General features: G+C 44.9%; 1 protein-coding gene across 5 annotated transcripts in view; it reads right to left on the reverse strand.

The window, feature by feature from the left end:
- SERINC5 (serine incorporator 5) overlaps nucleotides 1-13,550 on the reverse strand; it is a 95,022-nt gene that overhangs the window by 28,898 nt on the left and 52,574 nt on the right. The window lies entirely within an intron of this gene.

Raw genomic sequence — 13,550 nt, forward strand, 5'->3', positions numbered from 1 at the left:
GAAATCCAGCATCAGAATTTTTAATACATGGATATATTTTTCTTGAAATGCATAAATGTATAGCAAAAAAGTGAGAATTCCCTCATTCCCACCCAAAAATGTCCTCTCCTCAGGAGAGTTAACAACTTGGTGAATATTTTTATTAGTTTACATACATAAATGTGTGTGTACACATGTATGTATATATACCCCATACTTATACACAGCACACATACATACATACATACATACACTATATAGTACCATATACATTTCTCTCTCTCTTTCTCTCTCTCTCTCTCTCTCTCTCACACACACACACACACATACACAGAAACAGCTTTATTAAGTAAAAGAGTATATATTATTCTGTAACTATTTTTTCCTAATTAATAATAAGCTGGAGATCTTTCCCTATCCTATCTAATAAAAGAGAAACATGGTAATTAGCGTACGACTGCTCCCCTTCCCATTGGCTAATCAGGGTGATATGCAAATTAACTGCCAGCCAAGATGGCGGCCGACAGCCAGGCAGCTTAAATTGAACATGAGGCTTGCTTGCTTCAGTGACGGAGGACTGCAACATTCCCCGCCTGCCTTGCCGGCCTCTGAGCTTGCAGTTTGAAACACTGTAACAAATATAGAAGCTAAACAAAACCCCAGAAACCAGCTTTCAGCCGGCTGGGGTCTCAGAGCTGGAGTTGATACAGAGTTTTGATTATAGAACCTAAACAAACCAGATACCTGCTTTCAGCAGCTGAGGCCTCAGAGCTGGAGCAACAGAGCTAAAGCTGGCACAGAATAAAAAAAGAAAAAGAAAAAAAAGGAGCAGTTGGGAGCTTCAGTCCCAGCCTGAAAACAGCTCTCAGCCCCTCACCCAGACTGGCCAGCACCCAATGGGGACCCCCACCCAGAAGGGTGTGTGACCAGCTGCAAACAGCCATCAGTCCCTCATCCAGGCTGGCCAGGCACCCCAGTGGGGACCCCCACCCTGATCCAGGACACCCTTCAGGGCAAACCAGCCAGCCCCCACCCATGCACCAGGCCTCTATTCTATATAGTAAAAGGGTAATATGCCTCCCAGCACCAGGATCAGCGGAGCCGAGAGGCCTCCCAGCATCGGGATCAGCATGACAGGGGGCAGCGCCCAAACCTCCTGATCGCCCTGCGGCTCTGTGTGTGACAGGGGCGGGGCCACAACCTCCCTATCGGCCCTGCTCTGTTCGTGACAGGGGAAGGTGCCCCAACCCCCTGATTGGCCCTGCTCTGTGCCTGATAGGGGGAGTTCCCCAACCCCTTGATCGCCCTGCGGCCCTGTGTGTGACAGGGTGCGGCGCCCCAACCCCCCCACTCCACCGGCCCCGCTCTGTGTGTGACAGGGTAGAGCCATAACCTCCCCATCGGCCCTGCCCTGAGTGTGAGAGTGGCGGCGCCCCAACCCCCTGATCAGCCCTGCTCTGTGGGTGATAGAGGGCGGCGCCCCAACCCCCCCCCCCCCCCACGGGCCCTGCTCTGTGTGTGATGGGGTAGAGCCATAACCTCCCCATCGACCCTGCCTTGAGTGTGACAGGGGGCGGTGCCCCAACCCCCCAATCGACCCTACCCTGAGCGTGACTGAGGGTGGCATCGCAACCTCCCAATACGCCCTGCTTTGTGCATGACAGGGGGCGGCACCCCAACTCCCCAATCGGCCCTGCTCTGAGCCTGACCAGGGGCTGCACCTAGGGATTGGGCCTGCCCTCTGCCACCCGGGAGCAGGCCTAAGCCAGCAGGTTGTTATCTCCCAAGGGGTCCCAGACTGCCAGAGGGCACAGGCCGGGCTGAGGGACCCCCCCTGCCCCCCCCCCCCGAGTGCACAGATTTTTGTGCACCAGGCCTCTAGTCCTATCTAATAAAAGACAAAAAGGGTAATTGACCGTACCTTTGCTACACTTCCCATTGGCTAATCAGTGCCGTATGCAAATTAGCTGCCATCTTTGATGGCGGCTAATTTGCATACTGCAGGCAGGGCTGGCCAGCACCAGACGCCATCTGGGCCCCATGTGCGGCCCTGGGCAGCTGGGCTTAGGCGGGGCGATCGCGTCACCTAAGCCCCGCCCCAGCCGTGACCCCTGTGTGCCGCCTAAGCCCCACACCGCTTAGGCCCCGCCCCCAGCCGGGACCCCATGGTGATCGAGAGCAGGCAAGTGCGGAGGGCAGCCTGCCCCCAGGTGGGCCTGCTCCTGGGATCGCCATGGCAATCCCAGAGCAGGAAAGTTCCCCACAGGCCACACCCAGCAGGGCCTGCCCCCAGTCTCTGCAGTGATCCGGTGATCCATGAGCAGGAAAGCGCAGCCTGCAGGCAGCACCCGACCCTGGCCACAGCTCAAGGGAGAGAAAAACACGCAGTGGAGGCCAGGAGCCTGAGAGATCAACACAGAGGGGCGCCTGCTCCAAGCCTCCATGGTGTGGCTGGGGGCAGGCTCCCAGCGGACACACACACACACAGCACCTGCTCTGAGCCTCCAATGCAGCTGGGGGCAGGCCCCCAGCGGACACACACACACACACACACAGGACGCCTGCTCCGAGCCTCTGCTGCCAGACTGTGGCTGTCAGTAGGACATTCGGACTGTGAGAGGGGCAGGCTGGGCTGAGGGAACCCCACCCCCCAGTGCACGAATTCCGTGCACTGGGCCTCTAGTTAATATATACAAGCATACCTTTTTAACCACCATATTATCTTTTAGAGTAAGGCTAGATTAAAACTGATAAGCATTCCCACACTGATCGTGGTGGGATGGGCTCTTGTTTTGCTATCACAGACACTGGTTCAATAACACTGCTGCGCATGCCTCATGGCACACATGCCATTATTTATGTAAAATAGACGCCAGATCCACAAATGGAATCAGTGAGTCAAGTAGTATCAACATTTTAAATTTTGAAGAGATAAAGTGAAATCACACTTTCAAAGGCTGCACCAGTTTATATCCCACCAGAACTATCTGAGCCTGCTCAGGTTACCAACCTGAACACCCAATTTAAAGGTAAAAAACAGCCCTAGGCAGTGTGGCTCAGTGGATAGAGTGTCACCCTGCAGACTGAAGAGTTCCAGGTTCAATTCTGGTCAGGGGCACATGCTCAGATTGCGGGCTGGGTCCCTAGTAGGGGGCATGGTGTGCAGGGGGCGGCCGATCAATGATTCTCTCTCATCATTGATGTTTCTGTATCTCTTTACCTCTCCCTTGCTCTCTGAAATCAGTAAAAATCTATTTTATAAAATAAAATAAAGGTAAAAAACACTATCCTGTCTCAATGTCCATTTTCCTCATTACTAGTAAGGTTCACTTTTTTTTCATAAATTTATGGCCATCTGTATTTTTCTTTGTGAATTGGCTGTTAAGTTTTTTCCTGATCCACTGAAGCTATTTATGCATATTAATCTTCTGATGAATGTTGGCAATGGTTTATTCTAGCCCCATTAGAAGGTTTCAAAGTAAAACCTATTTATATTATCAGAACTGAAATCTTATATAACGAGAACAAGAAGTACATTTCTATGAACATAGAATTAAGGATTTAGTCAGTGATTTAAAAACGTATTTATCAACATCAAAGCTGAACATTCTTCAGAACAGAAAAAAAGCTGAAAACACAGTAGAGCTGTAATTCACAAGACAAAAGATAACACAGAGGAAAAAAATGACACAAGCTGGAGATAAAATTGAAGCATGATAATTTAGTTTCTTCCCCAGGAAAGATCTTAAAGAAACACTAATAACTGCGGCTATTAAGATTCCCATAAACAAAAGGAAGACTAAACTTAATTGGAGGTCATCTTCCTGACTGGATTCCCTCACCTCAGAAAAGGCCTGTAGCCATGACTATACCTGAATCTCAAACACGTTTTTCCTAAACAAAACATATTTTTCAAAACTATGCATGAAAGATTTCATAAAGAAATATCAAAGGTTTTGTAGTCAGCAAATTTTTTTTAGATCAGGGCAAGATGTAAATGCATAAAAAGACACTAATGTATTTTTGACCAGGCTATCAAACAAAGTAGCACACATGTAGGGTTGCCAGAATGTCTAGGTAAATTTAAATTCCAGATAAATAATGACTGATTGTTTTATTTGTACAGCATTTATTGCTGTGTAATATTCATTCAAATCTTTTCTTCCCTTCCTTCTCTCTTCCACTCTCTCAGCAAAGCTAATTTCTCACACACACCTCAACCACCTGCAACACTTTCATCCACACTAGCCCATCTTTCAACTCCAGCTCTTCTCCACCTCCTGCCTCAAACCAACTTCTCTCCTTCTTCTAAAATCCATTTTAAAAAGCATGCTAATGCCAGGAGGCATGAGCTCCTATCCAATCAACCCCCACAAATGCCCTCCCGTGTTGATTCCCATAGGCCCTTAGGCTCATCAAAGGGTGAGTATGTGGCATGGCATATTTCATCCAAAATAAAAGTAGGTAAACAACCCCCTGCTCCAAATACTAAGGCCTGCTTTATGCTCTGTGGGTGACTCAGTCATTTAGCCTTCAGTAAGTAGTGAGAATTTTTAGGCAAAGAACCTCGAGTTGAACAAGCTGGCAGGATTTAGCAAGGGGAATTTGCTCTGATTAAATATTTGCTGTTCCAAACTCCATCCCAGTTTTGGAAGAAGAAAACATACATCACACACAGATTCCACACCATGGGGTGAAGGAGCTGGGCCTGCTAAGGGTGTTGCCTCTGGGCATCCAAGGACACTGCATCTGTGTTGTTTCTGTACAGACCTGAGGGCCAGTGGCTTCCTCCCAACCCTAAAGGCAATCAAACTGAAAGCCACAGATTACCAGCAAGAATAAACAGCTCACTTCCAACCCTAACTCCACCACTAACTTGGGAAAATTACACACCTTCCTGAGCCTCAATGTCCCTTCTCATACTATGAAATACTACTGCCACCCTGTATATCTGAAACTAATCTATAATAATAAAAGCGTAATGTGCTAATTAGACCGGACAGCGGGACGACCTTCCAGACGTCCTTCCAGATGTCCTTGTGGACAACCTTCCAGATGAAGCCGAGGCTGCGAGGGCCAAGCCCCTTGCACGAATTTCGTCCATCGGGCCTCTAGTATAAAATAATATCGAATGCTAACTGTAATTGAAAAATAAAATAATTTAAAGAAAGAATACTGCCACCCACCTCATGAAGTTGCCCTGAGAATTAAATCAGTTAATCTTTGGAAAGTCCTTGCCATAGTTCCTAATCCATAAAACTCATTAAGTAAACTTTCTTAATTCTGAAGTATTATCTTTTTTGTAAAAAGAACTTGGAGGAGGGAATCAGGCACCTGACATGAACCACTGACTGCCTGGTTGATGCATACAGATTTACACATGGCGGGAAATGAGCATCTCAGAACTCCACAGATGCTCTCTTCACTTTCCAAAGGATTCATATTGAAAGATACAGTATTCACATACTTGTCTTTTGAAGACCTAGTCACCACCCAAATCATGGAAGAGATGTTAAAAACATCAACACAAGAATTAAATTCAGCCGGGCCAGTGTGGATCAGTGGTTGAGTGTTGACCTATGAACCAGGAGGTCATGGTTCAAGTCAGGCCACATGCCTGGGTTTCGGGCTCCATCCCCAATGGAGAACGTGCATGAGGCAACTGATCAATGATTCTTTCTCATCATTGATATTTCTATCTCTCCCTCTCCCTTCCCTAAGAAATCAATAAAAATGTATTATTATTGCCCTAACCGGTTTGGCTCAGTGGATAGAGCGTCGACCTGTGGACTGAAAGGCCCCAGGTTCGATTCCGGTCAAGGGCATGTACCTTGGTTTCAGGCACATCCCTAGTAGGAGGTGTGCAAGAAGCAGCTGATCGATGTTTCTCTCTCATCGATGTTTCTAACTCTCTATCCCTCTCTCTCCCTCTCTGTAAAAAATCAATAAAATATATTTTAAAAATGTATTATTGTTTTTAAAGAATTAAATTCAAAAGGATGGGAATAGGAGAAAATCCACATAATTTGTGCACACAGGAGAAATTAGAGTTAGGCCCCATAACCAACTTTTATCTCAGGCAAATAAATATGGAAATGGAGAAGAGGAAGATGACAATCATGTTCCCATAATATCAAAGTATAATTTGGGAGAGATGAGAATATGGCATATTAACAAAGTCAACAATTCTTACATTCCATATCAAATTTCTAGGGCACTGAATGAAACTAAGATGCAAAGAAAGCTTTGGGCAGCTCAAACCCCCAAAAGATTAGACTTGACCATTACCTTTAACCTCATGATTCTGAGGGCCCCCGATTCTAGTACTGAGGACCAGAACATGTCAGGCATTTAAGTTTCTGGTCATAAAAACTAGAACTAGATCTGCATGTTCTGTTTAATATTCCTTATTTGAAAATGAATTTCAGAACCAAGAGCCTCTCCCAGTCTGTCTGCTTCCCCGCTTTCTGATATTCTACTTGTCCTCAAACTTTCTAAGACAATACATTTTTCTCTGTGGGTCCATGACAGTGATGTCTGTCTGTTACCCACCAATGGACAGAAGCTGTGAAATGGGAATGCTGACATCAGCTTCCATCCTCCCGTAGACAGCTTCTAGGCAACCAAGGCTCATTTCCCAATAACATTATCTTTGAGGCCGAAACCGGTTTGGCTCAGTGGATAGAGCGTCGGCCTGCGGACTGAAAGGTCCCAGGTTCGATTCCGGTCAAGGGCATGTACCTGGGTTGCGGGCACATCCCCAGTAGGAGATGTGCAGGAGGCAGCTGATTGATGTTTCTCTCTCATCGATGTTTCTAACTCTCTATCTCTCTCCCTTCCTCTCTGTAAAAAATCATTAAAATATATATAAAAAACAAAAAACAAAAAAAACAAACATTATCTTTGAGGCCCTTTGTGGGATGTGAGGACTATTTAAAAAACAGTAACAACCCATCCTTGCTTCTCTTTTGTTTGGGTTTCTAAACATTTTGAAGAGAAAAGTCTACATTGTGTCATTATTAAAACCATAGGAGGAACAAAAATTCCTCACGCTGGTTTTATTTGACCCTGACACCTCTGAAATCAGGAATTTAATGCCCCCACACAGTTGCTCCTCCCAATCTTGGAAGCAGGCCCCTCCACCATGGGGATCAAACAGCCACAATATGATTAGACAGTCAGGAAACAATTCTAATCAAACTTGAAATAACAAGCTTTCATTCTGAACAAAACAATTCACCGAGGGCTGACTCATTATGGTCGTGAGAAGGGCTCTCCCACAGAAGGGGACCAGGGATCTGCTAATGTCAGCCTCTGTTCTGAGAATTAGGTAACATCAAAGGCGGAATGCACAAAGAAGAACCACACCACTTACTGATCTTGAAGGAGAACTGAGAGTCAATTTCAGTGAAAACTTATGAACTGTTCAAAGAGCAACAGCACTGGGGGCTGGGGGCCATGGAATGGATAGATCCTGTCTGCTGATTTGATGTGGCCTATCCAGGTATGGGCTTTGTGTTAGCGGGAAAATATGATTATTCCCCACTCCCACCCCCACCCACAGAACATGGTTTAATGAAGGACATTGTGCTGCCCTGAAAGAAACAAGGCCTGCTGAAGGATGCCACTTAAACAGAGATGCCGAGGTTTCTGTAACAGGAGGACTCAATGTCTCAACAGACAAAGCTTTCTATTTATTTGGACCGCTTAATCAAACAAAAGACAGTGAGCCCCAAATCAGCTCTTGTTGTGAATGTATAAGCCTGGCATACAGTGGTGTCGTATGTGCAAACTCAATGATGTGCCATGACTGTCTTCTGTAAATATTTTTTTAAACCCAATGACATTATTATGTACTATACATTACACATAATACACTTGAACATATAGGATAGCAAGAGTTTGACCATTCACATCTGCTGTATTACAGGTATTATTCTAGGTTGTGGGGATACAAGCAGCGAATAAAACAAGTTAAGAAAATCCATGCTAACAGGGAGCTAACTTTTAGTGAAATGCTCTACCATGCTCTACCATGGGTGCTCTACTTCATGAATACTTCAAGCATTTTCATGGTTAATTTTCACTATTCATTATTTTTCACCATAGGTGGGGCATGAGAATCTAATAACCCCAAAAGATTAGACTTGACCATTACCTTTAACCTCATGATTCTGAGGGCCCCCGATTCTAGTACTGAGGACCAGAACATGTCAGGCATTTAAGTTTCTGGCCCAGCATCTTTCCCATTTTACCATTTGTTAGACTTAGAATTGGGGGTACCCAGCAACAAGGAAACTAAAATACACTTATTTTCTCCATTCCTACTTCTTCTTGATCACCAAAAGGCTTGGTTTGGCTGTATAAGTCGAATACTAATTATCTATACCTGAGAATGCTCTCAAAAGGCCACACAGACTAAGACATACATACTGTTAAACACATCATGCTAAATTTATTGCTACATTATTCTTGCCTAATCCACCCAGTGTGTGGTTCACGCAGCCCAGTTAACTGCAACTTAAGCAAATATTATGGTATCCTCAGCACAAAGCTTAGGCCATTGAAGTTCCCGCTGTGGTGAGAAGGGGAAAATTTAACTGCATATGACATGCACAGAGCCACTGAAGATCTAACACAGGACTCAGCAAATGACAGCTCCTGCTTATGTAAATAAAGTTTTATTGGAACACAGCCATGCTCATTTGTTGGCACATTGTTTTGGCTGCTTATGCGCTACAATGGCAGAGTTAAGCAGTTGCTAGAGACCACATGGCCCTCAAAGCCAAAAATGTTTTGTAGCTAGCTCTTCACAGGACAAGTTTGCCCACCCAGGGACCACCAGGAAGACTAGCTAAGAAGTTGTGCAGAACTGCTGAAATATAAATTAGCATCTCAAAGGCAAATGACAACTGGTGATAACTTACTCTACAGATCAAAAGCCAAAGGACCAGCAGAGAGCACAGCAGCTCATTTGGACGCCTTCTGAGTGTCCCAACACCCTGCCCTGCCTTCTCCACACCTCAGACTCAATGCTGTCCCCAACTGGAAATTGTGCTTAAGAATCCAACCATACGTCTCCCACATTTTAAAAAAATATATCTTTATTGATTTCAGAGAGGAAGAGAGGAGAGAGAGAGAGAGGAGAGAGAGAGAGAGAGAGAAACATCAATAATGAGTGAGAATCATCCATCAGTTGCATACCCCATACTGGGGATCAAGCCCACAACCCAGGCATGTGCCCTGACCGGGGAATCAAACAGTGACCTCCTGGCTCATAGGTCGACCGACGCTCAACCACTGAGCCATGCTGGCCGGGCTCCACATGTCATTTTGAAAGCAGCAAATGAAGTTTTTAATTCCTCTGCCTGTATAAACAGTTTTCTGGAAGGGGCGTGGAGGGAATGGGGGGAGACACGCCTGCAAGTGCCAATGCTTTTTCTGTGGGTCAGAGCCCTCAACAGCTCTGACAGAAAAAAGTCCTCACATCTGTTATGCAAACAGCCTGTGGAACCAAAATTAAAATCCACACTGATGAAAGCCGGCATGTCAAGAGATAATTGTAGACTTATTTTAAGACTGTAGAAACAGCCTCACTGAAATTTAAAAACCACACCCCAAAATAACGAACTCCCTTGGGATTAAGCTCAGCCCTGCTTTAGAGGGATGTAACACACTCCATTCCCTTTTAAAAAACCTCCCACCTCACCTCAGCCCCCAGACTCCAGACAAGGAAGGGGAGCAAGCATTCTTGAGTTCTAATATGACCCAACGGTCAACGGAGTGATAGCTGAGCTGACACCACTGTTTCCTATATATAGTCTCTAAAGCAGTTCTCATATGTTCAGTTTTCAAACACAACTGTGTACACACCCAGTCTATCTTTGTGGGGCTCTTTCTGTATATACAGAGTGGGGCAAAAGTAGTTTTACAGTTCTGAGTACATGAAACACAACTATAAACCTACTTCTGCCCCACCCTGCACTTACCACACTGTTCGCATTTTCCCTACCTGAGGTCCCGTTCTAAGAACAAAGACTATGTGCTACTCAGACCCACATCCCTGTTCTCGACCCATTCCCTAGACAGCCACATAAGCTGACGCCAGGTTGCAGTAAAAGGAAAGAGAGCATATATTTCAAAGGTACTGTTGAAAGGAGAACGGGCAGCTGGTGCTCAAAAATCCAAGCTCCTTGATAATTTGCAAATGGGGTCTGTTACAGGTAAAAGTTATGAGTAAGGAGTTCAGGGTCATGGACTGTGTTGATTGGTCAGTTATAGGGTTCCATGGTTTTCCTCATGTAATTTATTTCTCCCCTGGCATCACACTGTCATTCTGTTTGGGGTCCTTGTTACTGGGGTCAAGAGGTCTTCCTGTTTCCAAACAAACCAGAGTTCTGCAACCCATCTTGGGACTGTCAGTCAGTTCTGTTACCTTCAGAGCAGAAAAACAGATCAATCCATCTTGAGCTTAAAGGGCCACATCCTTTCCTTATGTCAAACAATATATTGCCTGAAACCTGTTTTACAGGAAGATCTCCAGGCTCCTGGACACGGCTGTATTCTTTATTAATCTTTAAATAGAAATCATGACAGCCAGCTCTGGGGGCAAAAGGCATTTTTCCTTTCATGTTTTAAGTTCTTCTAGCTGGGCTAATAATCAAATCAACAGAGGCAGATTAACAGGAGAAAGTGTACAAAGTCTACTATATGAATGTATATTCAGGGGACGTAAGAATAGAGACCCAAAGTACTGCTGGGTAAAAAAATAAAATAAAATAAAATTAATAATAATAATAATAATAATAAAAATAATAAAAAAAAAAAACACAAAGTACTGCTGGGTAGCTGAGATTTATATGGCATTTCCAAGCTAAGAAGACAGCTGGGTAGGAAAGGCAGGTCCATGGCGAAGGAAAAGCAAAAGCTTGGTGAGCAAATGTTTGCTGACATCTCTGTATGAATGGCCCCCCTGGAACAGATCCTCCATCTACACTCCTTCTAGGCAGTAAAAGGGGAAAGGTTTTTTCTGAGTCTTTTGTTTCCCAATACTCAACCAGCTTAAAATCAATATCCCAAAAGCCATATCTTGGGGGTGGCAAACACTGCTTCCCTTCACAGCAGAGCTAATTTAACACGTTTGACTAGAAGTTAAATGTGAGTAATTTTTATAATGTGTTATTGTTTTTCATCCCAGCACCTCCCAGGGAAGGAAGGGAGGGAGGGAGGGAGGGAGGGAGGGAGGGAGGAATTACATGACTTAAAAGGTTTTTTAAAACATGAACTCGGATTACAGTTTACCCAAATAACACTATCACCTACTTTTGAACTCTGTGTAAAGTATCAAGACTCAACTCGTCACAATATTTATGTTTCCTGCTCCCAAGCTTTCTGAGGCTACTGTCGCTTAGTTCGTTGTGTGTTGTGGCATTTGTCCATTCCCTCTGGGCCATGTCTGTAACGACAAAACTGTTCATTTCTAACTAAGCATCTATCTGTCCTATTTATCAGCAGACCACTCCAAGGCCCCATCTGAGGACAGTTGCTTAATAGCTGCTTTTGATGATGACAGGACAAAAGGGTTAGGAAAACTTCAGTTCTCACATCTTATCTTTCTCCCCCGCCCACAGCCAGACACATCCTGAAACAGAGATCCTGTTAATGTCTGATGCCCCCCACCCCACCCCAGACCCCCAAATGCTTTGGGTAATGGATCCTGCAGACCAAGGACAATAACTATTGTTTCTTGTATTTGGGCTCCTGGCAAGCTCATTATTGCTGGACAAGGATCAAATCTCTTTGTCTTTGATTCAGACTCAACACACACACACACACACACACACACACACAAGCTCACAGCGGGATATCTATTAGTTCAAATCCCTGCCTGTAGCACAAAACTATTTCCCACCATCATTACCCAGAATTCACTAGTGCGGAGGGTGAAACCCCAGCAATGAGAGAAGCCAAGGAAGGGAGTGTTGCCGGAACTCTCTTTTCTCCCACGTGGCGTAATGTCTAGATGGAATTTAAACCACAGATAGACTTGCTTGGAAACCCCGGAGGATTGAAGAGGTGGAACCTTCCCACAGGGAAACTCTGATTCAGCCACGATGAGAACCTTCCCTCTGTGTTCTACAGGGACCTTGACATCGGATGGCCCAAACCCACCTTTAACCTCACTGATACACCTGACACAGGGGAGGAGAACAACGAACTCAGATGCTGTTCAGATAGAGAACTTTTGAAAGGCATTCTGTCTTGGCTGAATTTTAACACAATGCTCCTGAATCGAAGAACTGGGTCAGCAATATAGTATACATGTTTGCTAATTTGACGCTTGCTCTAACATAAAAACATAAAACACCAGCTAAGAATGGAGAGTCTGCTCTAGAGTTCAAAGTCCCATAGCAACACCTGGTGCTGGGTCTCAGGTACACTGTTCTCTGACGGCTCAACCAGTAAACACCAAAGCCAAAACAAGAGCCCGGCTCTCCCGCTTCAGCCTGCACACCTGCCATTCTCTGCTGGGACAAACCACACGGTGTTCTGGACCAAAGTGGAATATTTTTCACTGCTGATGCTTGCTTACTTTAAAAAGGTGATTACACCAAACACAACTCGAAGGCAGGGTGTATTTTACATGCAAAGCCAGCGAATAAATAAACTCCAGATTTGTGGTTGCCCCTATTTTCTACCAGACTGAGTCAATTGTCCCTTGAGCCCAGCTTTTGGCTTTCACAACAGGAAGTCGGTGGGGTGTGGTGGGGGAGGGGGATGGAAGATAAGCTAAGAAAGCTGCCCAAGGTGCCAGGTGGTACTGTTTCCAGAAGAAATACTTCTCCCTCACCATGAACTCCAGAAGAAAGATTAGGAATTGGGAGGAAGGATAGCTTTAAGGCTTTTCCTGTTACTTCTATGAATATTTGCACAGCAACCAAACCTAGTCACACAGGCAGAAAAAGCAGCAGTCCTGAGTTCTAATGCCACCTCTACCTCGTGTCAGAGCCTTAGACAAGCCCGCTCCCCGTGCCTGTCAAATGAGGGGGTTGGTTCAGATTATGACTAGATTCTCCCACTTTAAAAAGCTAACGCTCTATTCAAATTATACTCTAAGAGAGATCATTGTTTTCTCTGCTTAACACTGCATGATATTTTCTGTCTTTTCACAGGGCAGACCCTCAGCATAAATGTGAGTTGTGTCCTTTTTTATCTAACTAGATCCTTAGTAACTCAGTTTTATGTATTTTTTTAATCCTCTGTGACTAGCACAGAGAGGGCTTTCCCACAACCAACACTTACTCTAATGCAGATATATACATATATAGACTAACCAAAGCCAGAAACTAAAGAGCTACCCCAAGAAAACAAGAGAATGAGAGGGGTGGGGGGAGTTCTTAAGGCTCAGGCACGGAGGAGATGATCACTTTGTTCTGGTGATGAACAAGATGTGTGTGTGGCCTTGGGACTAGAATGTCTACAAATAATCTCCTGACTCCCTTTCATTTACTTTCACATAATCTGATATTACTACTGCTATGATACATTAATTTCTCATCATTGCATCTCCT

The sequence above is a fragment of the Myotis myotis genome, unplaced genomic scaffold (genome assembly GCF_014108235.1).
Source record: "Myotis myotis isolate mMyoMyo1 unplaced genomic scaffold, mMyoMyo1.p scaffold_m19_p_5, whole genome shotgun sequence".
Taxonomy (NCBI): domain Eukaryota; kingdom Metazoa; phylum Chordata; class Mammalia; order Chiroptera; family Vespertilionidae; genus Myotis; species Myotis myotis.